The 26,051-nt window shown below is 49.5% G+C and overlaps 1 protein-coding gene across 4 annotated transcripts in view; it reads left to right on the forward strand.

Moving 5' to 3' along the window:
- The window catches only part of CRYAA (crystallin alpha A), a 66,621-nt gene that overhangs the window by 14,457 nt on the left and 26,113 nt on the right, over positions 1-26,051 (forward strand). Inside the window, exons 2-5 of one of the 4 annotated variants that reach the window (XR_010111061.1) lie at positions 5,365-5,544; positions 6,922-7,032; positions 13,408-13,487; positions 20,667-25,354. The gene's annotated coding sequence lies outside the window, so the exon portion shown is untranslated. Of the gene's footprint in view, positions 1-5,364; positions 5,545-6,921; positions 7,033-13,407; positions 13,488-14,436; positions 25,355-26,051 lie in introns of those variants that run through there. The other 3 variants (XR_008622443.2, XM_063601264.1, XR_008622444.2) reach the window with 3 other exon arrangements.

Raw genomic sequence — 26,051 nt, forward strand, 5'->3', positions numbered from 1 at the left:
AGGAGCTCCTCACTTCCCAGTAGGGGCGGCCGGGCAGAAGCGCCCCTCACCTCCCGGACGGGGCGGCTGGCCGGGCGGGGGGCTGACCCCCCCACCTCCCTCCCGGATGGGGCGGCTGGCCGGGCGGGGGGCTGACCCCCCACCTCCCTCCCAGACAGGGCGGCTGGCCGGGCAGAGGGGCTCCTCACTTCCCAGTAGGGGCGGCCGGGCAGAGGTGCCCCTCACTTCCCCGACGGGGCGGCTGGCCCGGCGGGGGGCTGACCCCCCCACCTCCCTCCCGGATGGGGCGGCTGGCCGGGCAGAGGGGCTCCTCACTTCCCGGTAGGGGCGGCTGGGCAGAGGCGCCCCTCACCTCCCGGACAGGGCGGCTGGCCAGGCGGGGGGCTGACCCCCCCACCTCCCTCCCGGACGGGGCGGCTGGCCGGGCGGGGGGCTGACCCCCCCACCTCCCTCCCGGACGGGGCGGCTGGCCGGGCGGGGGGCTGACCCCCCCACCTCCCTCCCGGACGGGGCGGCTGGCCGGGCGGGGGGCTGACCCCCCCACCTCCCTCCCGGACGGGGCGGCTGGCCGGGCGGGGGGCTGACCCCCCCACCTCCCTCCCGGACGGGGCGGCTGGCCGGGCGGGGGGCTGACCCCCCCACCTCCCTCCCGGACGGGGCGGCTGGCCGGGCGGGGGGCTGACCCCCCCACCTCCCTCCCGGACGGGGCGGCTGGCCGGGCGGGGGGCTGACCCCCCCACCTCCCTCCCGGACGGGGCGGCTGGCCGGGCGGGGGGCTGACCCCCCCACCTCCCTCCCGGATGAGGCGGCTGGCCGGGCAGAGGGGCTCCTCACTTCCCGGTAGGGGCGGCCGGGCAGAGGCGCCCCTCACCTCCCGGACGGGGCGGCTGGCCGGGCGGGGGGCTGACCCCCCCACCTCCCTCCCGGACGAGGAGGGAGGATGCTCCTCACTTCTCAGACGGGGTGGCTGCCGGGCGGAGGGGCTCCTCACTTCTCAGACGGGGCGGTTGCCGGGCAGAGGGTCTCCTCACTTCTCAGACAGGGCGGCCGGGCAGAGACGCTCCTCACATCCCGGACGGGGCGGCAGGGCAGAGGTGCTCCCCACATCTCAGACGATGGGCGGCCGGGCAGAGACGCTCCTCACTTCCCAGATGTGATGGCGGCCGGGAAGAGGCACTCCTCACTTCCTAGATGGGATGGCAGCCGGCCAGAGACGCTCCTCACTTTCCAGACTGGGCAGCCAGGCAGAGGGGCTCCTCACATCCCAGACGATGGGCGGTCAGGCGGAGACGCTCCTCACTTCCCAGACGGGGTGGCTGCCAGGCAGAGGCTGCAATCTCGGCACTTAGGGAGGCCAAGGCAGGCGGCTGGGAGGTGGTTGTAGTGAGCCGAGATCACGCCACTGCACTCCAGCCTGGGTGCCATTGAGCACTGAGTTAACGAGACTCCGTCTGCAATCCCGGCACCTCGGGAGGCCGAGGCTGGCGGATCACTCGCGGTTAGGAGCTGGAGACCAGCCCAGCCGACACTCGAAACCCCGTCTCCACCAAAAAAAATACGAAAACCAGTCAGGCGTGGCGGCGCGCGCCTGCAATCGCAGGCACTCGGCAGGCTGAGGCAGGAGAATCGGGCAGGGAGGTTGCAGTGAGCTGAGATGGCTGCAGTACCGTCCAGCTTCGGCTCGGCATCAGAGGGAGACCGTGGAAAGAGGGGAGAGGGGAGAGGGGGGAGTGGGGAGGGGGGAGGGGAGAGGGGAGAGGGGAGAGGGAGCTCTATCTACCACACAGTCTTGGGTGCAAAGTGCCACTTTTGGTGTCTTAAGACATCTTGGCTTAACCCATGGTGGATAAGCTTTTTGATGTGCTGCTGGATTCAGTTTGGCAGTATTTTACTGAGGATTTTTGCATCAATGTTCATCAGGGATATTAGTCTAAAATTCTCTTTTTTTGTTGTGTCTCTGCCAGCCTTTGGTATCAGGATGATGCTGGCCTCATAAAATGAGTTAGGGAGGACTCCCTCTTTTTCTGTTGATTGGAATAGTTTCAGAAGGAATGGTACCAGCTCCTCCTTGTGCCTCTGGTAGCATTCAGCTGGGACTACAGGTGCCCACCACCACATCTGGCTAATTTTTGTATTTTTAGTAGAGATGGGGTTTCACCATGTTGGCCAGGCTGGCCTCAAACTCCTGACCTCAGGTGATCTACCAGCCTTGACCTCCCAAAGTGCTGGGATTACAGGTGTGAGCCACCATGCCAGGCCGTAAACCACTTTTCGAAAAGAATCAAAGTAAAACAGTGATTGTCTACGGATGACAAAAGACTTATAGTAGCCATAGTTAAAGATGCCTGTGACAAGGAAAATTGGTTATTTCTGTGGCATCTAACAATGTAACATCATAATCATAATTATGACTGATAACATATACCAGGACATATCAAAATTTTAGAAATCTCATATGATTTTGGAACAAATATTAATCACACATTTATACTTGTGTGATACACATATAACTCAAAGAAAGTTAAACGCTATTGTTTATTTGACAATGCTTCCTGTATGATTCTAACATACCGAGTAAGCCTACTATTTGGATTCCCAGGAGTTTCTATTTGTTATGTCCAGGTTATGTCCACATTAGTTCAGGTCAAAAAGACTTAATTTTAGAATTTGAAATTTGATTTTTGGCTGGGTACAGTGGCTCACACTGGTAATCCCAGCACATTGGGAAGCCAAGGAAGGCAGATCGCTTGAGCCCAGGAGTTCAAGACCAGCCTGGACAATATGATCAAGCCTCATCTCTAAAAAAAGAATTTAAAAATTAAGCCGAGTGTGGTGGCGTGCATCTGTAGTCTCAGCTGCTCTAGAGGCTGAGGTGGGAGTACTGCTTGAGCCCAGGAGGGAGAGGTTACAGTGAGCCATGACTGTGCCACTCCAGCCTGAGTAAAAGAGTGAGACCCAATCTCAAAAAAAAAAAAAAATTGATTTTGGGAAGTATGTCAAATATCAAAGGTTTAAAACATTTGATATCAAAATATGGCCAGACACAGTGGCTCACGCCTATAATCACAGCACTTTGGGAGGCGGAGGTGGGTGGATCACCTGAGGTCATGAGTTCGAGACCAGCCTGACCAACGTGGCAAAACCCTATCTCTACTAAAAATACAAAAATTACCCAGGTGTGGTGTTGCACACCTGTAATCCCAGCTAGTTGGGTGGCTGAGGTAGGAGAATCATTTGAATCCAGGAGGCGGAGGTTGTAGTGAGCTGAGATCACACCACTACACTCCAGACTGGGTGACAGAGCGAGATTCCATCTAAAAAAAAAAAAAAGGAAAAAAGAAAACATTTGATATCAAAATAGGATCACAGGTCTGTGTAAAATAAGTCATTTAGCCAGAATGGGAGAGAGCAGTGGTTCTCCCAGCACGGAGTTTGAGATCTGAGAATGGACAGACTGCCTCCTCAAGTGGGTCCCTGACCCCCAAGTAGCCTAACTGGGAGGCACCCTCCAGAAGGGGCAGACTGACACCTCACACGGCCGGGTACCCCTCTGAGATGAAGCTTCCAGAGGAACGATCAGGCAGCAACATTTGCTGTTCATCAATATCCACTGTTCTGCAGCCTCCGCTGCTGATACCCAGGCAAACAGGGTCTGGAGTGGACCTCCAGCAAACTCCAACAGACTTGCAGCTGAGGGTCCTGACTGTTAGAAGGAAAACTAACAAACAGAAAGGACATCCACACCAAAACCCCATCTGTACATCACCATCATCAAAGACCAAAGGTAGATAAAACCACAAAGATGGGGAAAAAACAGAGCAGAAAAGCTGAAGATTCTAAAAATCAGAGCGCCTCTCCCCCTCCAAAGGAATGCAGCTCCTCACCAGCAATGGAACAAAGCTGGACAGCACTAAATACCCACAAGAGAAAGCAGGAAAGTTCTAAAATTGACACCCTAACATCACAACTAAAAGAACTAGAGAAGCAAGAGCAAACACATTTAAAAGCTAGCAGAAGGCAAGAAATAACTAAGATCAGAGCAGAACTGAAGGAGAGAGAGACACAAAAAACCCTTCAAAAAATCAATGAATCCAGGAGCTGGTTTTTTGAATAGATCAACAAAATTGATAGACCGCTAGCAAGACTAATAAAGAAGAAAAGAGAGAAGAATCAGATAGATGCAATAAAAGATGATAAAGGGGATATCACCACCGATCCCACAGAAATACAAACTACCATCAGAGAATACTATGAACACCTCTACACAATAAAACTAGAAAATCTAGCAGAAATAGATAAATTCCTGGACACATACACCCTCCCAAGACTACACCAGGAAGAAGTTGAATCCCTGAATAGACCAATAACAGGCTCTGAAATTGAGGCAATAATTAATAGCCTACCAACCAAAAAAAGTCCAGGACCAGATGGATTCACAGCTGTGGTCCCAGCTACTTGGGAGGCTGAGGCAGGAGAATCGCTTGAACCCTGGAGGTGGAGATTGCAGTGAGCTGAGATCACACTGCTGCACTCCAGCCTGGGAAACAGAGGGAGACTCTATCTCAAAAAAAAAAAAAAAAGAAAAGAAAAAAAGTGGTTTACAATCAGCTACAGTCCAAAGTTTATCTTTTCTTCAAGGAAATTCATGGAAAGGACACTGAGAAGTACTCTTGAATACAGGTTTCTAATAAACTTAGAGATCATACCATTGGACTAGGTAAAAACTTCCACAATGCTAATGAAAAACTGATGCATTCATGAAGATTTCTAACCCAGCATCAGGCATTACAATAATTCATTACACCGGACTGAAATTATTTTTATGACTTTTTTGTTGAAACATTGCTAACTCTTTTTGTTTTGTTTTCGAGAGTTAAGAAAACTTTTGTTTTTTTTTTTGAGATGGAGTTTCGCTCTTGTTGCCCAGGCTATAGTGCAGTGGTGCAATCTCGGCTCACTGCAACCTCCGCCTCCCGGGTTCAAGCGATTCTTCTGCCTCAGCCTCCTGCGTAGCTGGGATTATAGGTGTGCGCCACCATGCCTTTAGTAGAGACGGGGTTTCACCATGTTGGCCAGGCTGGTCTCGAACTCCTGACCTCAAGTGATCCACCCTCCTTGGCCTCCCAAAGTGCTGGGATTACAGGCGTGAGCCACAGTACCTGGCCAAAAACTTTAAAAAAAAAAAATCTGTTTAGAGCTTATAGCAATTGGGTAAAATATATTTTTGTGAGCAAAATTGAAGCATTTATCTTTCTTTCTACCTGATTTCTCCAGAATTCAGAAACTATGAATGAGTATTCTTATTTTATTGTAATATAATTATTTGCATAATTTTAGTAAAAAATTTTTTTCCTTTGTTAACAGAACACAATTGAAGACACTGGTTATTCTAGCAAGGCTTTGACTGGAATGGCATATTTTCAGATATGACCAGACTGCTCTGAGGAATTCAGGTTGGCTTTATAGAGCCAATAAAAAGCTACTTGGAAAGAGTGGCCATGTACCTTATCTATACAGTTCCCTTACAAGGTTCCTGATCTTGAGGTAAGTAAATAATGTCCCTTTCTGACAGGCCCAGGAACTTCAAATATTTTGGGGCCTTGAGAAAAGAGGAACTCACCCAGTTCATGCAGGTGTTACAGGCACAATCTGAAGATGAATCTTTGGCTTTTTAAAGCCTCAGATTAAAAAGTTTAATCTGAAATTCTCTATGAAAATTCCTTCAAAGCCAACTTGAAAAGAACCTTTATGATCAGTCATGATTCTTGTTCCACTTTATGCAAATAATGAAGCTGAGTACAAGGCTAAAACTTATTTTACAAGTAACTTGGTCCCACTAAGATTTATCTTTGGTAGAAATGGGGAATCTGAGAGAGAAAAATTATGTTTCAGAAGAAAACGATTTTATACCTATTAATAGATTCCAGCCCTGATGATTGTTTCTGAGTTTTTATTATTTTCCTGCAATCCTTAATTATTTCCTGGCTACAACAAGTCTTTAAAGAAGGGCTGGGTTTTAATTTTCCTTATGATGTTTTTAGTTCACGCATAAATTGAATTTTTTTTTCTGTTCTGGCATACACATTTCTTTTTGATTATAATTCTTATGTGCATTATATTTCTACTATGTATCTCTCTCTCTCTCTCTTTTTTTTTTTTTTGAGATGGAGTTTCACTCTTGTTGCCCAGGCTGGAGTGCAATGGCTTGATCTTAGCTCACTGCAACCTCTGCCTCCTGGGTTCAAGTGATTCTCCTGCCTCAGCCTCCAGAGTAGCTGGGATTACAGGTGCTTGCCACCATGCCCGGCTAATTTTTTGTATTTTTAGTAGAGACGGGGTTTCACCATGTTGGCCAGGCTGGTCTCAAACTCCTGACCTCAAGTGGTCCACCTGCCTCAGCCTCCCAAAGTGCCGGGATTGCAGGCATGAGCCACCATGCCCAGCTGTATCTCTCATTGTTTTACTTCTCCTAAGAAAACCAAATTCATGGTATTCTGAAGACTAGAGATGATTCAACAGGCAACAGCAGTTATATAAATTGATGACTTGGCTGAGGTCTCATTTTTGCCACCCTGCGATGCCATCCCAATTTGGCTTTTGGCTTTCTTCAGATTCCTCACTGAGAGGTATCCTTCCCTGATATAATTTGGATATTTGTGCTCACCCAAATCTGATATTGAAATATAATCCCCAACATTGGAGGTGGGGCCTGGTGGGAGGTGGTTGGCTCATGGTGGATTTCTCACGAATGGCTTAGCACTCTCCCTTTGGTGCTGTCCTCGTGATAGTGAGTTCTCATGAGATCTGGTCTTTTAAAAGTGTGTGGCACCTCACCTGCCACTCTCTCCCTCTCTCTCTCTTGTTCCTGCTTTCCCTTTGTGACATGCCCACTCCCCCTTTACCTTTTGCCCTGATTGTCAGCTTCCTAAGGCCTTCCTAGAAGCTGAAGAGATGCCAGCACCATGCTTCCTGTAAAGCCTGCAGAACCATGTGCCAATTAAACCTCTTTTCTTATATATTACCCAATCTCAGGTATTTCTTATTTTTATTTATTTATTTATTTATTTACTTATTTATTTATTTTCATGCAAGATAGGTTCTTACTCTGTCACCCAGGCTAGAGTACAGTGGCACGATCATGGCTCATGGCAGCCTTCTCCTCCCGAGGCTCAGGTGATTCTCCCACCTCAGCCTCCTGAGTGACTGAGACTACAGGCATGTACCACCATGCCTGGCTAATTATTTTTGAATTTTTAGTAAAGGTTAGGTTTTGCCATGTTGTCCAGGCTGGTCTCAAACTCCTGGGCTCAAGCCATCTGCCCACCTCGGCCTCCCAAAGTGTTGTGATTACAGGCGCGAGCCAGTGCAGCCAGCTGGTTATTTCTTTATAGCAATGCAAGAATGGCTTAATACATCTCCCCTCCCCTACATGGGACAAGGCCATCTGATAATTAACCTTCCTAGCAACTCAGGACTAAGCTCCTGAACATAAAGGGAGCCAAAACAATTTGCATTTTTCTATGAGGCCTTCTTTGAAAGGTCTTGATGAAAAGGGGAGAAATGGGAAAAAAAAATAGCACAGAGCAGTCTAAGCTATGTGAGGTGTGCCAGAGTTATCAGGCCCAGAGAGACAGGAGAGTGGGACTTTTTGTTTTGTTTTTGTTTGAGACAACATAGTGAGAGCCTGTCTTTATAAAAAATTTAAAAAAATTATCCAAGCATAGGGGCATGTGCCTGTGGTCCCAGCTACTGAGGCAGGCTGAGGAGAGAGGATTGCTTGAATCTGGGAGGTTGAGGCTGCAGTAAGCTGTGATTACACCACTGCACTCCAGACTGGGTGACAGAGTGAGGCCCTGTCTCAAAAAAAACAAAACAAAACAAAACAAAAAACCCCACTGCTGCTAATTGGAGCATCTATTCAGGGGAACTTGAATCTAGGCTCCCAGGTGGCCATCCTTAAGCTTTGGGCTTGAATAAACTTTGTCCTTAATCATATTTTCTAAATCTCATTATTTAAAGTTGAGAATACATTCCTCCCTTCATCTGTTCATTCATATGTCTGTCCTTTCACCCACCTATCCGCTCATCTAGCCATCCACCCATTTGTCTGTTAGTCCATCCATCCATCCATCCATCCACTCACCCAGACATCCATCCATCCACTCACCCAGACATCCATCCATCCATCCATCCATCTGTCCTTTCACCCACCCATTTATTCATCCATTCATCCATCCATCCATCCATCCATCTCACTGAGTCATCCATCCATCTGTCCATCCATCCATCCATCCATCTGTCCTTTCACCCACCCATTTATTCATCCATTCATCCATCCATCCATCCATCCATCCAGCCCACTGAGTCATCCATCCATCTGTCCATCCATCCATCTGTCCGTCCATCTTATATTTTGGGGGGCATGTCTGATGTGTCAGATACTGTGGCAGGTGCACAGACACAAATTCGGAAGACAGATCTCCACTTAGAAGTCTGTCAGGCACCTCAGCTCAACATGTCTCCAGCTGACTTCATTTTATCCTCCTCCTCCCATCTCTTGACGTTCTGTTCAAGCATTTAGTAAATGCCAGTCATCTATAGCCTGAGCCCACCTTGGTTGCCCTAAGTTGTCTGATTCACATCCATTCTAATTCCTTGGCTTCTCTCAACCATGTCTGCTCCTTTTCCTCCTCTTGGCCATTCCTGAGTGTACCTGGATCACTACAGCAGTATCTATGCTGTTTCCTCCTTTTCTAGATGACCATTTGTCCTTCTGCCAGAGGGCTCTGTGGGAAATACAGATTCGATCCTGCTGTTTCTTACTGGGAGCCCTCCATGGCTCCCAGTCCCTGGAATGTGCCGGGCAACTTTCAGCTCTTGGTCGTGGGAGCCTCCCACCTGTGCACAGTGTGTTCTTCCAGGGCCCATGCCCACTCCCTCCTTCTCAGCATTCCAGATTGGCCCTTGAGGCCTCCTCGGAGTCATCTCCCTCCCAGATGTGCAATGCATTTTGGGTTCTCACAGCTTCCCCTCCTTACCTGCAAAGGTTGAACAGACCTGGATGTGCTATCCTGCTTTGCCACTTCCTGCTGCATGACCTGCATTATGAAGTTCTCTAGACTCAGGGTTTCCATTGGCTAATAGGATCAGCCAACCTGCCTTTGAGGAGTGGACGAAGCTTGGCACTTAGTAGGTGCCCATGAGGCATCAGAAACTGCCCTTGTTGAATGATGCTGTAATGCAGTGTTGACATCTCTGTCCTACTAGACTGGGGTTGCTTTGAGGACTCCAATTCTGTCTTTTCACCCTGATTCCATGATGGAACAGACCCACAGGCCCTTATCAGCATTCCAAAAAGCAAAAAGCTGTGAAAATGAAAAGGCCTTTTTTTTTTTTCTGTAAACTTGGTGCCAAAATTTGCAAAAGCTGACCTGACCCGAGGTGTTGGCAGCATCCCAATGCTCCCTCTGTTACAGGCACCTCTGCTGGTTGCTGACAATGTGTATGTTTTAATTTTTAAAATGCATTTGTCTTTTTGTGACTATGGGTTTAATTGCACTGTGAATTCATACAAAAAGGGTAACATGTACCCAGTGCTCACTGTGGGAAGGACACATGGAAACACTTTCTTTGTCAATAGTGCAGAAAGCATCAGTGATGTTGGGAAGCCATCAAAAGACAAGCAGTTGGGCTGTGCGTGGTGGCTCATGCTTATAATCCTAGCACTTTGGGAGGCTGAGGTGGGAGGACTGCTTGAGGTCAAGAGTTCAAGACCAACCTGGCCAACATAGCAAGATCCTCTCTCTATTAAAAAAAAGACAAACAGTTGAAAATTTATAATAATTATGATTACCAAGAGCCATTGAAATATGGAAAACACAGGGTCAGTGGGGTGTGGTGTAGGGAGAGAGATCTTGACCAGAAACGGATGGAATGGAGTTGGCAATGAAGTAGTCACTGTTTGCCAAGGAGTGGTTTGTTGGTTATGAAAGAAGCTGGAATACAGCAGGAAGAACTGAACTTTAAAGGTGAGCATGAATATTCAAGAAGTGTCATGGTGTAAAACAATCTGCATAGCTGTGGTGGAAAGGCTTCTTTCCTGATCAGGAAACAGCTGAAAATTACATTGATGGATTTGTATCCTCTGAAAACCTTAGTCTCAACCAGGCGCGGTGGCTCACGCCTGCAATCCCGGCACTTTGGGAAGCCAAGGCAAGTGGATTGCTTGAGCCCAGGGATTTGAGACCAGTCTGGCCAACATGGCAAAACCCCATCTCTGCAAAAAATACAGAAATTAGCCAAGCATGGTGGTGCATGCCTGTAGTCCCAGCTACTCTGGAGGCTGAGGTAGGAGGATCACTGAGCCCAGGGAGGTTGAAGTTGCAGTGAGCCAAGATGGTACCACTGCACTTCAGCCTGGGTGACAGAGAGAGACCCTGTCTGAAAGCCAAAAAACAACAAAACCTTAGTCAGAGCAAGTTTGTGTAGCTGATGAGTCAGGCAGCTTCACCTGTGCTCCTTTCTAGACAGGCAGGATGGTTGCGGAGAGTCACAACAGGCGTCCAGGAGGAAAGGCACGAGATGATGCTGGCCAAAGCTAGTTGTGGTTGGAAAAAGCCACTGGTGTGAATGGTGTATGCTAGTATGCAAGGGAACATATACTGGGAACCCAAGCCATGTTTTCTGCATGGTTTAATAATCCTTTGTATCAGTGCCAGGAATTCACTGCAGATAAGCTGGTCTGGAAGAAAAACGAACATTTTGTTATTTCTGCACAGCTGCTCCCCACATTCCTTTCCTGAATGTCTTTTGAAAAGCAATGTTTCTGACATTTACTTTCCACGATTTGTGAAGGGAGTTTTACACTCCAATAAGAGTGAATATAAATGCTTTTTTGGGGGGAAGGGGGAATCCTGCCATTAACAGAAAGCAGGGCTTCCTGACTAAGTTCACTCACAAGGCTGCCATTCACACAGTCACAAATGCTCGGACAGGATGGACAGCTCCACTAACGTGCACTTGGTTGACTGTGTGAACCCCAACCATTTGAGACAGGCCTCAGTTAATTTAGAAAGTTTATTTTGCCAAGGTTGAGGACGCGTACCCGTGACACGGCCTCAGGTGGTCCTGACAACACGTGCCCAAGGTGGTCGGAGCACAGCTTGGTTTTAGACACTTTGGGGAGACCTGAGACATCAGTTAACACATGTAAGATGAACATTGGTTTGGTCCGGAAAGGTGGGACAACTCAAAGCAAAAGCGGAACTCAAAGCCGGAGGGGGCTTCCAGGTCATGGGTAGATAAGAGACAAGTGATCGCATTCTTTTGAGCTTCTGATGAGCCCCTCCAAAGGAGGCAATCAGATATGCATTTATCTCAGTGAGCAGAGGGGTGACTTGCAGTAGAAAGGGAGGCAGGTTTGCCATAAGCAGCTCCCAGTTTGACTTTTCCCTTTAGCTTCGTGATTTTGGGGGCCCAAGAGATTTTCCTTTCACAACTGCACGAGCACTTTGACCTAAAACAATTCTTGAGACCGAACCTGGAGATAAAGCCCATCTATGGCAGAAGAAGGTGATAGCAAACCGCATTATTGACCCTCAAAGTTTATCAACCAAAAGTGGAGTCAGGAGAAAGTCACAGAGAAGAGATGCTGAACCTAGAAATGGGGCACCTATTGTGCCTGCCTCGCATGATGGAGAAATTGCTGGAATCGGCTGAATACCAGTGACAATGGGAGGGGAAAGGTGGGGGAGATGTGGACCCTGGGGAGTCCCCACAGACTATCTGGCAATATCTGTGGCCTGCTAACTGCTGGCTTCAAGGACATTTATCAGTGAGCAGGAGGACCCCTGAATTAGAGAGATGCTTAGGTGTGGCACTGGTGGTGTGGGAGGAAGTGCCGAGAAGCCCATTGACACGGTGCTGCCCCAGGACTTCAGAGACTCTTCAATCCATCCTCCATGCTGCCTCCAGCCCCATGACCTCAGCAATGTATCACTGCTGTGCTCCCTTTCCCAAGACCCCCAAGCAGCCAGATGTAGCCTGATTCATTACATGTATGCATAGAGGTGTCAATCTAAAATAGTCAAAAGGGCCAGAATCTAGTTTAAGGAGAGTTTATTCAAGTGCAAGGTTTAAGTCCAGCCATCCAGGAAGCACAGATTCCAAAGAATGGAAGTCAGTGTTCTGAAGTATAGAAGTTTGGGACCATGTATATAGATAAAGTTTATGGAAGCTTACCAGAATTTCAACATCTTTAGACTTTAATGCATAGTTACAATGGTCTGATTAGTCGAGGTGGTCTTTTTCTTTCAAGAAAGGTTTATTTGGCCAGGCACAGTGGCTCATGCCTGTAATCCTAGCATTTTGGGAGGCCAAGGTGGGCAGATCACTTGAGGTCAGGAGTTCAAGACCAGCATGGCTAACATGGTGAAACCCTGTCTCTACTAAAAATGCAAAAATTAGCTGGGCGTGGTGGCAGGCACCTATAACCCCAGCTACTCGGGAGGCTGAGGCAGGAGAATTGCTTGAACCCGGGAGGCGGAGGTTGCAGTGAGCCAAGATCACACCACTGCACTCCAGCCTGGACAACAGAGCCAGACTCTGTCTCAAAAAAAAAAAAAAGAAGAAGAAGAAAGGTGTATTTAATCTTCCCCACTGAAGATGCAACCGTCATGAGGTCTTTGCGCCATCTGTCTGAGTTGGGTACAGGACAATAAAGGAGGCAGCTAATCTGTAACAGAGATCAGTGATGGGAAGGAGGAGATCTGGTCTCTGGGAGACTGAGGCAGGAGGATTACTTGAGCTCAGGAGTTCTTTTTTTTTGAGACAAGTCTCGCTCTGTCACCCTGGCTGGAGTGCAATGGCGCGATCTTGGCTCAATGCAACCTCCACTTCCCAGGTTCAAGTGATTCTCTTGCCTCAGCCTCCTGAGGAGCTGGGATTACAGGTACTTGCCACCACGCCTGGCTAATTTTTGTATTTTTAGTAGAGACGGGGTTTCACCATGTTGGTCAGGCTGGTCTTGACCTCCTGACCTCAAGTGATCCACCCGCCTCAGCCTCCCAAAGTGCTGAGATTACAGGTGTGAGCCACTATGCCCAGTTGAGCTCAGGAGTTCCAATCCAGCCTGAACAACACAGCAAGACCCTGTCTCAAAAAGAAAGAAATATGACAATATGACTTTGCAGCGTTTCAGAACATCAATAACTTTGCAGCTCTTCATGTTTCTCCTAGTCATGTCCAGAACAAGGACCCTGGGGAAGAGAGTTAAGCTGTAATCTAAGAAGCAGAATTTGCAAATATGCTACTGACTCAGTCTCCAGGGCTTAACATCCCCTTTGACATAATAAATTTAGAGGGTCCTGAAATTTTATTTGCTTTTAAACGCTTTTTTTTCTTTCACAGACATTTAGCTTCACTTGAACCTGTGTTTGAAGCTTCAGTGAACATTGTCTTTGGGAGTAAGAAGTACTAGAAAATTTATGGTATGTGGTTATCTTGCTATTTCATAAACTACTGTATTACTATATAAATCAGCTGGAAGCAAGCTGTAATCCTGTTTATGGGATATTTGTTCCACTTACCATGATGAATTTGGCTGCAGAAATATCAGTATATTTGCCTTTGGAGTCCTGCCTCAGACCCCTGATGAGGGCTATGCAATCTATAGTACTTGCTTTTATTTGTTTATTCTGCTGTAAATGGTTTGTTTGAATGTTTTGTTTGCGAAAATAGCCTTAATTTTCCCTTCACTGTTTCCATGCACCTTAGAAATAGGACTTCGTAGCCGGTTGTGGTCATACACACCTACGGTCCCAGCTACTTGCAAGGCTGAGGTGGGGGTGTGGCAGGCCAGGTCTCACTAACGCAGGCCTCCATAACAACTGTTTCAGTACTGACCAAGTGATTAAGTTAAATATTAAAAGCTGAAAGAGCCAGCGCCCTTATACAAAGGCTGGAATGTAACAAAAGCCCACCAAGAGTTTTGCCCAGGCCTTTCCTGGGCTTTAAAGCATGAAGAGATAACAAAGGAATTCTTAACAGGACCCATTTAAGATTAAACAAATTTTATTGGGGGTCTGAAGAAACTCCCCAGGCCTCCACAAACAGGCTTTATTGGAGACTAAAGGAACTCCCCAAACCTCCATGACTTAGCAGGAGGCCAGATCCGGGTTTTCACTCCAGCACCTGGACCCAGCTAGGTTAATTAAATTCACTGAGGCTCCGGAGGAAGGTCTTCTGGACTCAGATCTTAGTTATGGATTAGAAGTTAATCACTTATGTCTTTAGATGGATGCACACTCACACGTAGACACACAGCTGAGAAGGTATAGAAGCTCTGGAAAACGCTGTCATTTTAAGTTGGTCTGGTGATAATTTCCAGGCCTTCTCTCTGTAACTGGTTACAGAAATAAAAACTCCCTTCTCTCCTAGTTCATCTGCATCTTTTCACTGGGACATGAGCATAGGTGGTCTACCTTCAGTTTGGTCTGTGAACAGGAGGATTACTTGAGCTCAGGAGTTCTAGTCCAGCCTGGGCAACAGAGCAAGACCCTGTCTCAAAAAGAAAGAAAGAAATGACCATATGAGTTTGCTGCTCTTTAAATCGATGACTTTGCAGCTCTTCATCTGAAGAGGTGGCGTCTGTTTCCCCTGTTTGAGTGTGGCACATCCAGGAGAGTGGCTTTGAGCAGTGGTGTGGCAGACGTGACTGTAGGCCAGCCCTGAGCTGAGGCTGCCAGGGGACTGCACACTTCCTCTCTCAGCTCTGCCAGCTGCTGCACTGTGTCTGGGCCAGCCCGCTGGAGCACAGAGTTCAGTGCATTGGGACAGCTACAGCCCATTGCATCGGGACAGCCCACAGCAACAAGACCCACCTGTCGCCACTGCAGGTGCGTGAGGGTGCCCGGCTGAGAGCAGACAAACCGCCTAGCAGGTGGCTTTTCAAGCAGAATCACAGACTAGCTCCATCGCTGTGGTGAACGTTCTCCCCAGGGCCAGGATTCCACTTGGCCCCTGACTGCTTGAGCAGCCGATGTGACAGCCATCTCTCTGCTGCCGTGCATGTCGGCCGGGCTGGAGCCAGTGCATCAGGAAGTAGACGCAGAAGTGGATCAGGAGCAAAACATTCCGGAGAGCTGGCAGAAGCTGGCGTCTGGAGCCGCTGGGATGCGGGCATGGGCTCTCTCAGTGGTGGAGGAACAGCCTCCTGGCAGAACCAAAGGCTGCCTTGTGCCTTCGATGCTGCTGCTGGCCAGAGTGGTTTTCTGTCTCAGACCCTGTACCACGTGTCTGTTCTTTCTCATTTTTTACTTAAAGGAGAAGAAAATGATTATGTGTACATGCTGGTGGCACACATAACTTAGTATTAAGTATTACAAAGTCTTACAGGCAGGGCACAGTGGCTCACACCTATAATCCCAGTATTTTGGGAGGCTGAGGTGGGCAGATCACCTGAGGTCAGCAATTTGAGACCAGTCTGGCCAACACAGTGAAGCCCCATCTCTACTAAAAATACAAAAATTAGCCAGGTATGGTGGCACACGCCTGTAATTCTAGCTATTCGGGAGGCTGAGGCAGGAGAATCACTTGAACCCGGGAGGCTGAGGTTGCAGTGAGCTGAGATCACACCACTGCACTCCAGCCTGAGTGACGGAGTGAGATTCTGTTTCAAAAAAAGAAAAAAAAAGTCAGAAAAGTCTTACAGACCCAAGGAAGAATTTGTCTTCCTCTGTGAGAGGGGAGATGTGCTCTGATGATATAGGAGAAAACCCCAAAATCAGTATCAGCCCACCAACCAGGGCAGTGAAGCCGCACCCAGACGCACCACACATGGCAGTCCATGAACAGCCGGGCTTTTGTAAAGGCCGGTGCTTTATGGAATGATGCTCTGCTGGGCCTGGGTTCTGGGGCTTCCAGTCACTCAGTCTTGTTTACTCAACCATTGCATATTTCTTGAGCACCTCCTATGAACCAGATGCTGCCTGAGGAACTGGGGTTACCAGGGCAAATGAGACCAGGCCCCTGCCCTCAGGGGCCCCAGGTTCAGGGGGAGAGAGAAGACAAAAAAAAGGAAAAGAAGTGAGCTAATTTCAGACAGTGCTTAGAGCTGTGGAGAGAATGCGTGGCACTCGGAGGCCCTGAGCAGCCCAGATGGTGAAGCAGCTGTGGTTGTGGTGTTGAGAGTGTGACCCTGAAAAGATGTAGAGTTGAGAGTGAGTGAAGGCCCGGGGTCGGCAGGGGCGGGGTGGCGGCTGGAGCATGAGCTCTATGTGGAGGAGCAGTGAGCAGACCACTGTGCCCGGAAGTTGGTGGGGGTCCGGGGCCAGGTGAGGCTGGCAGAGTTTGGGGAGGGGCTCCTGGGCCAAATCAGGTGGGCTGTGGCATGGAGCATGATGTCATCCTAAAACCATCCTAAGGACACTTCGGACCGTCACTTTCTCATTCTGGGCCTTGGTTTGTTGATCTGTGGAATGGGAGTTGCACTAGTTGATTCCTGGGGTCCCTTCTGAAACCCCCAACTTTGTGAGTCCATGACATGAAACACAACCCCCCTGCCATGGTCTGCAGAAAGCTGTAAACTCTCCCTCCCCAGGGAGACAGACGCTTGTCTCCCTGGCTGCCCAAAGCGCAGGGAGTCTCATGTTCTGATGGCTCTTTCTTTCTCTCTTTTTCTTTTCTTTCTTTTTTTTTTTTTTAAGATGGAGTCTCACTCTGTCATCCAGGCTGGAGTACAATGGCGAGATCTCAGCTCACTGCAACCTCCGCCTCCTGGGTTCAAGCAATTCTCCTGTCTCAACCTCTTGAGTAGCTGGGATTACAGGCATGCACCACCACGCCCAGCTAATTTTTGTGTTTTTAGTAGAGACAGGGTTTCACCATATTGGTCAGGCTGGTCTCGAACTCCTGACCTCAGGTGATCCGCCCCCCCTCAGCCTCCCAAAGTGCTGGGATTACAGGCGTAGCCACTATGCCCGGCTTGGCTCTCACTTTCGTGTTCTTTCCATGTAATCACACATGAATGGTTGTCACAAGATCTCACAGGGAAATCATTTATCAAGTGAATCTCAGTTTTTAAAAGGAAGGTGTTTGTGTTTTATCAGCATCTGTAATTGATCAGACCATATAGTTAAACCCCTAAGAAGACTTAAGGTCTTATCTCCCTCAGCTGAGACTTCTGTGACAAATGCCACAGATACACAGATTAAACAACAGAAATTGATTTCTCACAGTTCTGGAGCCTGGAAATTCAAGATCAAGCTGCTGGTCAGTGCTGTTCCTAGTGAGGTCTCTCTTCCTGGTTTGCAGACAGCTGCCTTCTCATTGTATCCTCAGATGGTGACGAGAGAGAGAGAGTGAGCAAGCTCTCTTCTCTCTTCTTATAAAGGCACTAACCTCATTATAGGGCCCCATCCTCATAATGTTATTACCTCCGAGTCCTCACCTCCTAACACCATAGGAGGTTAGGGTTTCAACATTTTAATTTTAATAAATATTCAGTTCACAACAGGTCTGCACCTGGGGTCCATATAGGTCAGTTTTATTTCCAGCAGAATAATGGTGATCTGTACCACCATTACACCTGCCTGTATGCAGGCAACCCATATTCATGGCTTTCCATAAATGGCTTTATTCTTTCCCAAAATGGCATTTTTATTTCGCTTACTGTGTGTGTGATTAACACCTTCTCACGGTTCAAAATAAAAATAACCAAAAAGTCCCCTGCTGGCTCTGTGCTCAGCCTCCTACAACCTCACCAGGAGCAGCCAGTGTGACTAGTTTCATGCGGGCCCTAGAGATATTTTATGTAGTTACAAGCAATTGCATATGTATTTCCTGTTTTGGCATAAATGTTAGCACACCATACATACGTTGTTCTCCATGTTATTTTTATGTAATAAGTTGGAGATATTTCCATATCTCTAGAAGGAAGGAGATACGAAAACAAAGAATTTCTTTTTGTGTGTGTGCCACAATAGCAAAGAAATTTCTTCATTTTTTAATGGTAAAATACACGTAACATAAAATTCACCAAAATTCACCATTTTAACCATTTTACTAATAAGTGTACAGTTCAGTGATATGAAGTACATTTGCATTGTTGTGCAACCATCACTACCACCAACCTCCAGAACTCTTTTTTGTCTTGCAAAATCAAAACTCTGTCCCCGATAAACACTAACTGCCTGTTCTCCTTCCCTCAGCCCCTGACACCTACCATTCTATTGTCCGTCTCTATGCATATGACTCCTCTAAGAAACTCAAACAAGTGCAATCATTTGTTCTTTTGTGACTGTCTTTTTTTTTTTTTGAGACAGAATCTTGTTCTATCGCCCAGGCTGAAGTGCAGTGGCGCGATCTCAGCTCATTGCAACTTGCACTCCTGGGCTCAAGTGATTCTCCTGCCTCAGCCTCCCGAGTAGCTGGGATTACAGGTGTGTGCCACCACTCCCAGCAATTTTTTTTTTTTGTATTTTTAATAGAAACAGGGTTTCACCATGTTGGTCAGGCTGGTCCCAAACTCGGATTACAGGCGTGAGCCACTGCGCCTGGCTTGTGACTGCTTTGTTTTACTGAGCATATTGTCTTCAAGGTTCATCCATGTGGTAGCATGTGTCAAAACGCCTTCCTTTCTAAAGGTGAATAATATTTCACTGCATGTAGAGACCACATTGTGTTTATCTGTTGACCTGTTGGTGGACGCCTGGGTTGTTTCCACCTCTTGGCTGTTGTGAATGATGCTGCTGTGAACATGAATGTGCAGATTTCCTCATTTTTCAACCACTGCAGGCTGTTCCACGCAGCAGAGGCTGGTACACCTACTCTCTACGGTGCACATTTAGGGACTGTCCGTTTTTCACTAACACCAACAGCTGCAACGGTAATCTTGTGCACAGGTGACTGCACACGTGCGACTCTGTATTTGCAGGATACAGTTCTAGAGGTGGCATGGCTGCATCAAATGGAACGTGCGTTTGTAATTTGGTTACCCCATGTCTCTAAGGCATTTTAGTTTGGCAGCTGTTAGAAGCTGGTTCCGGATCAAATCTTGCAAGTGGCGGGAGGGTTGTGGGTGTCTTTATCAGGCTGGAGTCATGGAAAGAATTTGCCCCTTTCAGACCTTGACCTCCGTTGGGGTTACATCTTTAAAGGCACCGTCTTTCCACTTTGGAAATGGAAGTGTCCCACTTGCTGTGCTGACGGACACTAGAGGGCGGAGTTCCCCATCTTTCAGGCAATGTGAAGGCTCAGTCCACTTCTCCACTTCTGCAACTACAGAGGTGATTATTTGGGACCGCTGGATTGGGGGAAGAAAGTCAGTGTCTCCCAAGGGGTACGGCACAGGACAGAGAACCAGTATTGGAGCTCAGACAGGCTCGGGGGACTGGGAGATGGAAGCCATCGCCTTTACCTTGGGCATTTCATCTTAGGCCACATGGAAACAGGGGCCATGGGTTGGTACTTATCATTTCTTTTAAACAGATAATGGCATACAGTAAGTCTTCAATTTCATCACAGCTTCTTGGAAACTGTGACTTTAAGCAAGACAACATATGATGAAACCAATTTTACCATAGGCTAGTTGATATAAACAAGAGTTAAATTCCTATGGTATAGGCTGGGCGTGGTGGCTCACACCAGTAATCCCAGCACTTTGGAAGGCCAAAGCGGGCAGATCACCTGAGGTTGGGAGTTCAAGACCAGCCTGACTAACATGGAGAAACACCGTCTCTACCCAAAATACAAAATTAGCTGGGTGTGGTGGCGCATGCCTGTAATCCCAGCTACTCAGGAGGCTGAGGCAGGAGAATCGCTTGAACCTGGGAGGTGGAGGTTGCAGTGAGCCGAGATCACGCCATTGCACTCCAGCCTGGGCAATAAGTGTGAAACTCTGTCTCAAAAAAAAAAAAAAAAAAAAAAAGGCATATTTCTGTTCTCAAAACATCACCAGAACAGGTGTGGTGGCTCACACCTGTAATCCCAGCACTTCGGGAGGCTGAGGTGGCAGATCTCTTGAGGCAAGGAGTTCAAAACCAGCCTGGGCGACATGATGAAACCCCATCTCTACAAAAAATGCCCCCCAAATTAGCCAGGAAAGGTGGTGTGTGCCTATGGTCCCAGCTACTTAGGAGGCTGAGGTGGGAGGATTGCTTGAGCCTCAGAGGCGAAGGTTGCGGTGAGCTGTGATCACACCACCACACTCCAGCCTGGGCGACGGAACAAAACCCTATTTCCAAAAAAACCCCACAAAAAAACAAAAAACACCACCAAATTTCTAAAGACCCAAACCCTTCTAATATTAAACATTGAAATAAATGTAAACTATCCCTACATGTAGAGGTAGCTATACCTACATAAGAAAGATTAATAGAAACAAGTGAGATCATGATCTACCCGATGTTTGGGAAGTCCGCGAGTGACGGCGGTGGTAGTGGTGGTGGTGGTGAAATCACGGAATCAATGTCTGCAAAGCACACGCTCTTGGGAGCCCCTCCTCCCACCGCACAGCTGAAAGACGAGCGACCGTGAGTATGGCGGCTCCCTGAGCACCCTCACACGCGGCGTTTGTTGTCATGCGTTTGTGTGATTACCGTAGGCTTTATAATTTTTAGTTGATAATTTATATTCATGTATTCATTCATTTTCCAACTTGCTTTCTCCAGTTCAGGGTGGCAGGTGACCAGGGCCCATCCTGGTGGCTCAGGGCCAAGGCGGGCACCCGCCCTGGATAGGACAGGCCTCCGTGGGACACCCACACTCACTCGGACTAGGCCCATGTAGACATGCCGTGAGGCTGAGGTGTGTACTTGGGATGTGAGAGGAAACTGGAGGACCTGGAGAAAACCCGCGCGGACCTGGGGAGACCTCCTCAACTCTCCCTACAATGAAACGATGGGATTTGAGGACCTGCTGTATTTATTTGTCCCAATCCAGCGGCCCTGGCCTTCAGTGCACAGTAGTCCCTGCTGCTGGGCACACATCCCCTCATGCTCAGTCCATTGACCAGGACTGGCCACATGGCCTCACCTGGCTGCAGGCAGTGGCTTCTGCCCTGGGGCAGGCAGCTGCTCCAGGTCTGGAGATGAGCCCCACCTCCAGGTGCAGCTGCTCCAGGTGTGGAAACGGGGCTCTACCTCGTGGGGAGCGTCCGCTGCGGGCCACAACCTTGCTGGGAGGCTATGGGGGATGGGGGGCAAGAGGGGTGGTGTTGAGGCTTTCCCTCCCCAGCAGTGACCGGCGCAGTCCTCCCCAGTGTAGCTCCCCCCTCCCCACCCCTCCCTCCATCTGGAACAGCACCGGGGCTGCCCTCCGGCCCTCGGTGTGCAGGGCTTGCACACCTTGGCTTGCAGGGCATTTGGGGGATCCCAGTGGGGCAACTGCCAGCTGGAGAGATGCTGGTGCCGAGCCGTGCTGCTCCTGGGGGGCAGGCTGGGTAGGGGCTGAGGGGCCGGAGTGAGCGGTCCACAGTCATCCAGGAACAACAGGGCTCTCACCTGGCAGGGCTCCCAGGCACGTTGATGGAGGGAGGGTTTCCTCGGTCCTCTCCCCCAGCCCTTACTGGGCAGTACCCCCACCCACCATACTGTCTCTTGCCTGGGTCTCAGGTGGTCGGCGCTGTCTGGCCCCTGCCTCCCACTCTGTCCCTTCAGCCGAAGCGGGCTCCACGCCCTCCCAGGACTTCCCACGCGGTCTGAAGCACGGCCACATCTGGTCTGACCCTCCCTCACCCCTCCCTCACCCCTCCCTCGCCCTTCCCTCACCCCTCCCTCACCCCTCCCTCGCCCCTCCCTCACCCCTCCCTCGCCACCCCAGGAGGAAATAGAGGCTGAGTGTCCGTGCCCTGCAGCCAAGCAGCCACCCTTGCCTTTGGCCCCACCTTGGCCTGCCTGGTGGCCGTCCTGTCACCTGTCATTCAGCCCTTGCTGTCTGCTGGGCACGTGCCCTGCAGGTGGGGTGCACAGCAGGCCCATGAGTGCCCACCGTGCCTCGCCATTCAGGAAGCCACCCAGGTGCTCCGGGCGATGTCAGGGCAGGGTGCGTCTGTGCAGCGTTTGCATGTGTCCACCGTCCTGACTGGGGGCAGGGCCACGTCCCACACATCTTTCTGCCTAACTTATGATGTGGCAAAGACACATCCCGATACCTCTCCCGGGTGGGCCTGTGAGCTGGGCTCTGCAACGCCAAGGCCCAGGACCTGCTCAGCCCTGGGAAGATGGAACTGGAGGGGACCTTGAGATGGCTGGCCCAGCCCCTTGTCTTATAGACAGGGAGACAGCAGAAAGGGAGATGGAGTCACCGGCCAGGACCCCAGCTATGAGTGGGAGCTGGACCAGGAGTTGAGTGTCCTGAGCCACCTCCTCCCTGTGCTGGGTCCACTCTCAGAAACACTCCAGGTCTGGAGGCAGGGCAGGGAGGGCAGAATGGCTATGATGTGGTGAGGCTGTGTCCCCACCCAAATCTCACCTCGAATTGTAATCCCCAGGTGTTGAAGGAGGGAGGCGATTGGATCATGAGGCGGTTTCCTCCATGCTGTTCTCATGATAGCGAGTGAGTTCTCATGGGATCTGATGGTTTTATAAGGGGCTCTTCCCCCTTCACTTGCTCTTGCTCTCTCTCTCCTGCCACCATGTGAAGAAGGTGCCTGCTTCCCCTTCAGCCATGACTGTAAGTTTCCTGAGGCCTCCCCAGCCATGCGGAACTCTGAGTCAATGAAAACTCTTTCCTTTAGAAATCACCCAGTCTCAAGTAAGTTTTTTTTTTTTTTTTTTTTTTTTTTTTTTCAGACAGAGTCTTGCTCTGTCACCCAGGCTGGAGTGCAGTGGCACCATCTCGGCTCACTGCAACCTGCGCCTCCTGGTTTCAAGCGATTCTTGTGCCTCAGTCTCCCGAGTAGCTGGGATTACAGGTGCCTGCCACCACTGCCAGCTAATTTTTGTATTTTTGGTAGAGATGGGGTTTCACCATGTTGGCCATGATGGTCTCGAACTCCTGACATCAGGTGATCCACCCACCTCGGCCTCCCAAAGTGCTGGGATTACAGGCGTGAGCCACCGCACCCAGCCAGAAGTTCTTTATAGCAGTGGGAAAATGGACGAATCCAGGCTTGCATCAGTGTTCCGGGGCAGCCCAACAAAGTACCACAAAATGAGGGGCTTAAACCATAGACATGTGCTCTGTCGTGGCTCTGGAGGCCAGAAGTCTGAACTCCAGGTGTGGGTGGAGCCGCGCCCCCTCTGAGATTCTAGGAGAGTTCCCTTCCTCGCTTCTGCCAGCTGCTGGTGGGTGCCGGAAGCCTTGGAACTCTGATCTGTGGCAGCCTCACTCCTACCTCTGCCTCTGTGTTTACACGACCTCTCTGTGTGTGTGCGTCCAAATTTCTCTCTTCTTACAGGGTCGCCAGTCATTAGATGAGGGCCCACCTTCTCCAGTGTGACCTCATCTTAGCCTCATTACATCTGCAAAGACCCCACCTCCAAATAAGATCACATCCGTAGGTCTTGAGGTTAGGACTTGAAGACATCGCTTTGGGGGACACAGTTCCACCCAATGCAGGTCCTTGGTGAGCCAGGTAGAATGAGCTGGTGGTGTGGACAGTGGCTTGAGAGAGCCGCTATGCCAGTAGCTTTGTGGAAGTTTCGGGGCCGTGGTTTCTCTGAGACTGTTTACATAGGTTCTCAGTAGGGGCTGGAAGAGGCTATGGGCATTTGTGTCGGGGTGACTGGGTGGAGGTGGCCGGTCTGCATGCCGGTTCAGCAAGGGGAGGATGTCCCATGGATCAGGGGCCAGAATGGAGCCAGCTGCCTCCCTCCGGCTCCCAGAGCCACCCCAGGCCATGCACAACTTTGAGCCCTCAGAGGTCCAGTTCCTCGGTCGGTCTTTCCTCAGCTTCCTCCTCTGTAGGCCATGGAGCTGACCATCCTGCCTCTGGCAGCTGTGGTGCTGTTTAGGGGAGTGGTCATTGCCTTCGTCTCCATTTTATAGTTGGGGAAACTGAGGCTCGGAGGAACGAAAACCCTGGGTAGGAGAACAGAAAGAGCAGAGCATGGGCGGTGGACAAAGAGTCGCCGTCCCTGACAGTCTCACGGTCGGACCTTGGTCACGTGTGGTCTGGGGCTCTCGCCTCCTCCCAGCTCTGAGGTTCTCTGCATGAACTCCAAGGAAACAGCCTGTTCTGGGATGGCAGGAGCTGGCGGACTTCCAAGTTAGAAACACAAAGATGCCATGAGCTTAGGGTTCTGGAAGGCCCTGGGGTGTCTGCAAGGTGTGAGGTGCTGGTGGCCCTGGTCAAACAACCCCTAAGGGTGGGCAGAGTCGGGGGCAGGTGGGAAAAACAGATTGACACTCCCAGATTGGACTCCAGGTGATGGCCTGCTGGTGCCCACCTGGCTAGAACTTTCTATTCCTTTTTGTCCAGGTCTCATGGAACAAGGAAATCAAAAAAACACCCACCCGTGCACAAATGGATTTCCTGAACCCTTCTGTGCACCAGTCCCTGGGGATGCAAATGTGAATGAGGCGGCGCTCTGTTGAATTTCCATGCCCAAACTCATCAACGTGCACAGATACTGATGTGGGAACACCTGCTGTAAGGTGGCCTGGGAGCAGTGAAGACCCTGCTCTCTTGTGAACTCCTGCAACCATGGCCAGCCCCCTGGGGCTCCCCAACCTTGGCAGTCAGCCCTTGTGGTTTTTTAAAATTTTATTTTTATTTTTATTTTTAGAGGCAGGGTCTCATTATGTCACCCAGTGATATGGTCTGGCTGTGTCCCCACCCAAATCTCATCTTTTATTTATTTTTTTTTTTGAGACGGAGTTTCGCTCTTTTTGCCCAGGCTGGAGTGCAGTGGTGCAATCTCGGCTCACCGCAACCTCCACTTCCAGGGTTCAAGCGATTCCCCTGCTTCAGCCTCCCGAGTAGCTGGGATTAAGAGCGCAGACCACCATGCCTGGCTAATTTTTTTTTGTATTTTTAGTAAAGATGGGGTTTCATCATGTTGGCCAGGCTGGTCTTGAACTCCTGACCTCAGGTGATCCACCCACTTTGGCCTCCCAAAGTGCTGGGATTATAGGTGTGAGCCACTGTGCCCAGCCCCAAATCTCATCTTGAATTGTACTCCCATAATTCCCACATGTTGTGGGAGGGACCCAGTGTGAGATAATTGAATCATAGGGGTGGTTTCCCCTGTACTGTTCTCGTGGTAGTGAATAAGTCTCATGAGATCTGATGGTTTTAGAAGAGCTTTCCGCATTCTCTCTTGCAGCCGCCGTGTGAGATGTGCCTTCTGTCATGATTGTGAGGCCTCCCCAGCCATGTGGAACTGTGAGCCCATTAAACCTCTTTTTCTTCCCAGTCTTGAGTATGTCTTTATCTGAAGCATGAAAACGGACTAATATACCCAGGTTGGAGTGCAGTGGCGCCATCTTGACTTACTGCAGCCTTGACCTCCAGCTTCCAAACGATTCTCCTCCCTTGGCCTCCCAAAGTGTTGGGGTCACAGGTGTGAACCACCATGTCCAGCCAGCCCTTGGGTTTTGAGATGCTCAAGTTACAGGCAAGAAGTGCTTTGTTTGTTCCTGAATCTGTGTCCTGAGAGGGTTCAAGACAAGGGCTGGCCAGCCCCTAGAGCCTGGCCGTGTCGCCAGGGGAGGTGTGGAAGCAGGAGGGAGGCAGCAGTTCTGTGCCGTGGGGCACCTTGGGCTTTTCTTTTTTCTTTCTAATAGAGAAGCAACATTTTGAATAAATCCACAAAAGCGTAGAAGATCATCTCATCGGTTTCTGTGTGTGAAGTTTCATGCTTATCTAACTGCATTTAGGAAAATTCACGTGTACATTTTCCCCAAGGGGAGCAAGAGGATGTGAGCGTTCTACTTGTTCATTTCATATCTGCTTTTACAAATTCATAGGGAGGGTGAGGAAGGAGCTGTGGTTCTCATTGTGACTGATGTTTGATTATTTGATTCAGGAATTTCACTTCTGGGAACCTGACTTAGGGAAATGCTCTCAGAGATGCGTGTGATGTTGTTTGTAACAAGCACATGTGGAGATG

The sequence above is a fragment of the Pan paniscus genome, chromosome 22 (genome assembly GCF_029289425.2).
Source record: "Pan paniscus chromosome 22, NHGRI_mPanPan1-v2.0_pri, whole genome shotgun sequence".
Classification (NCBI taxonomy): domain Eukaryota; kingdom Metazoa; phylum Chordata; class Mammalia; order Primates; family Hominidae; genus Pan; species Pan paniscus.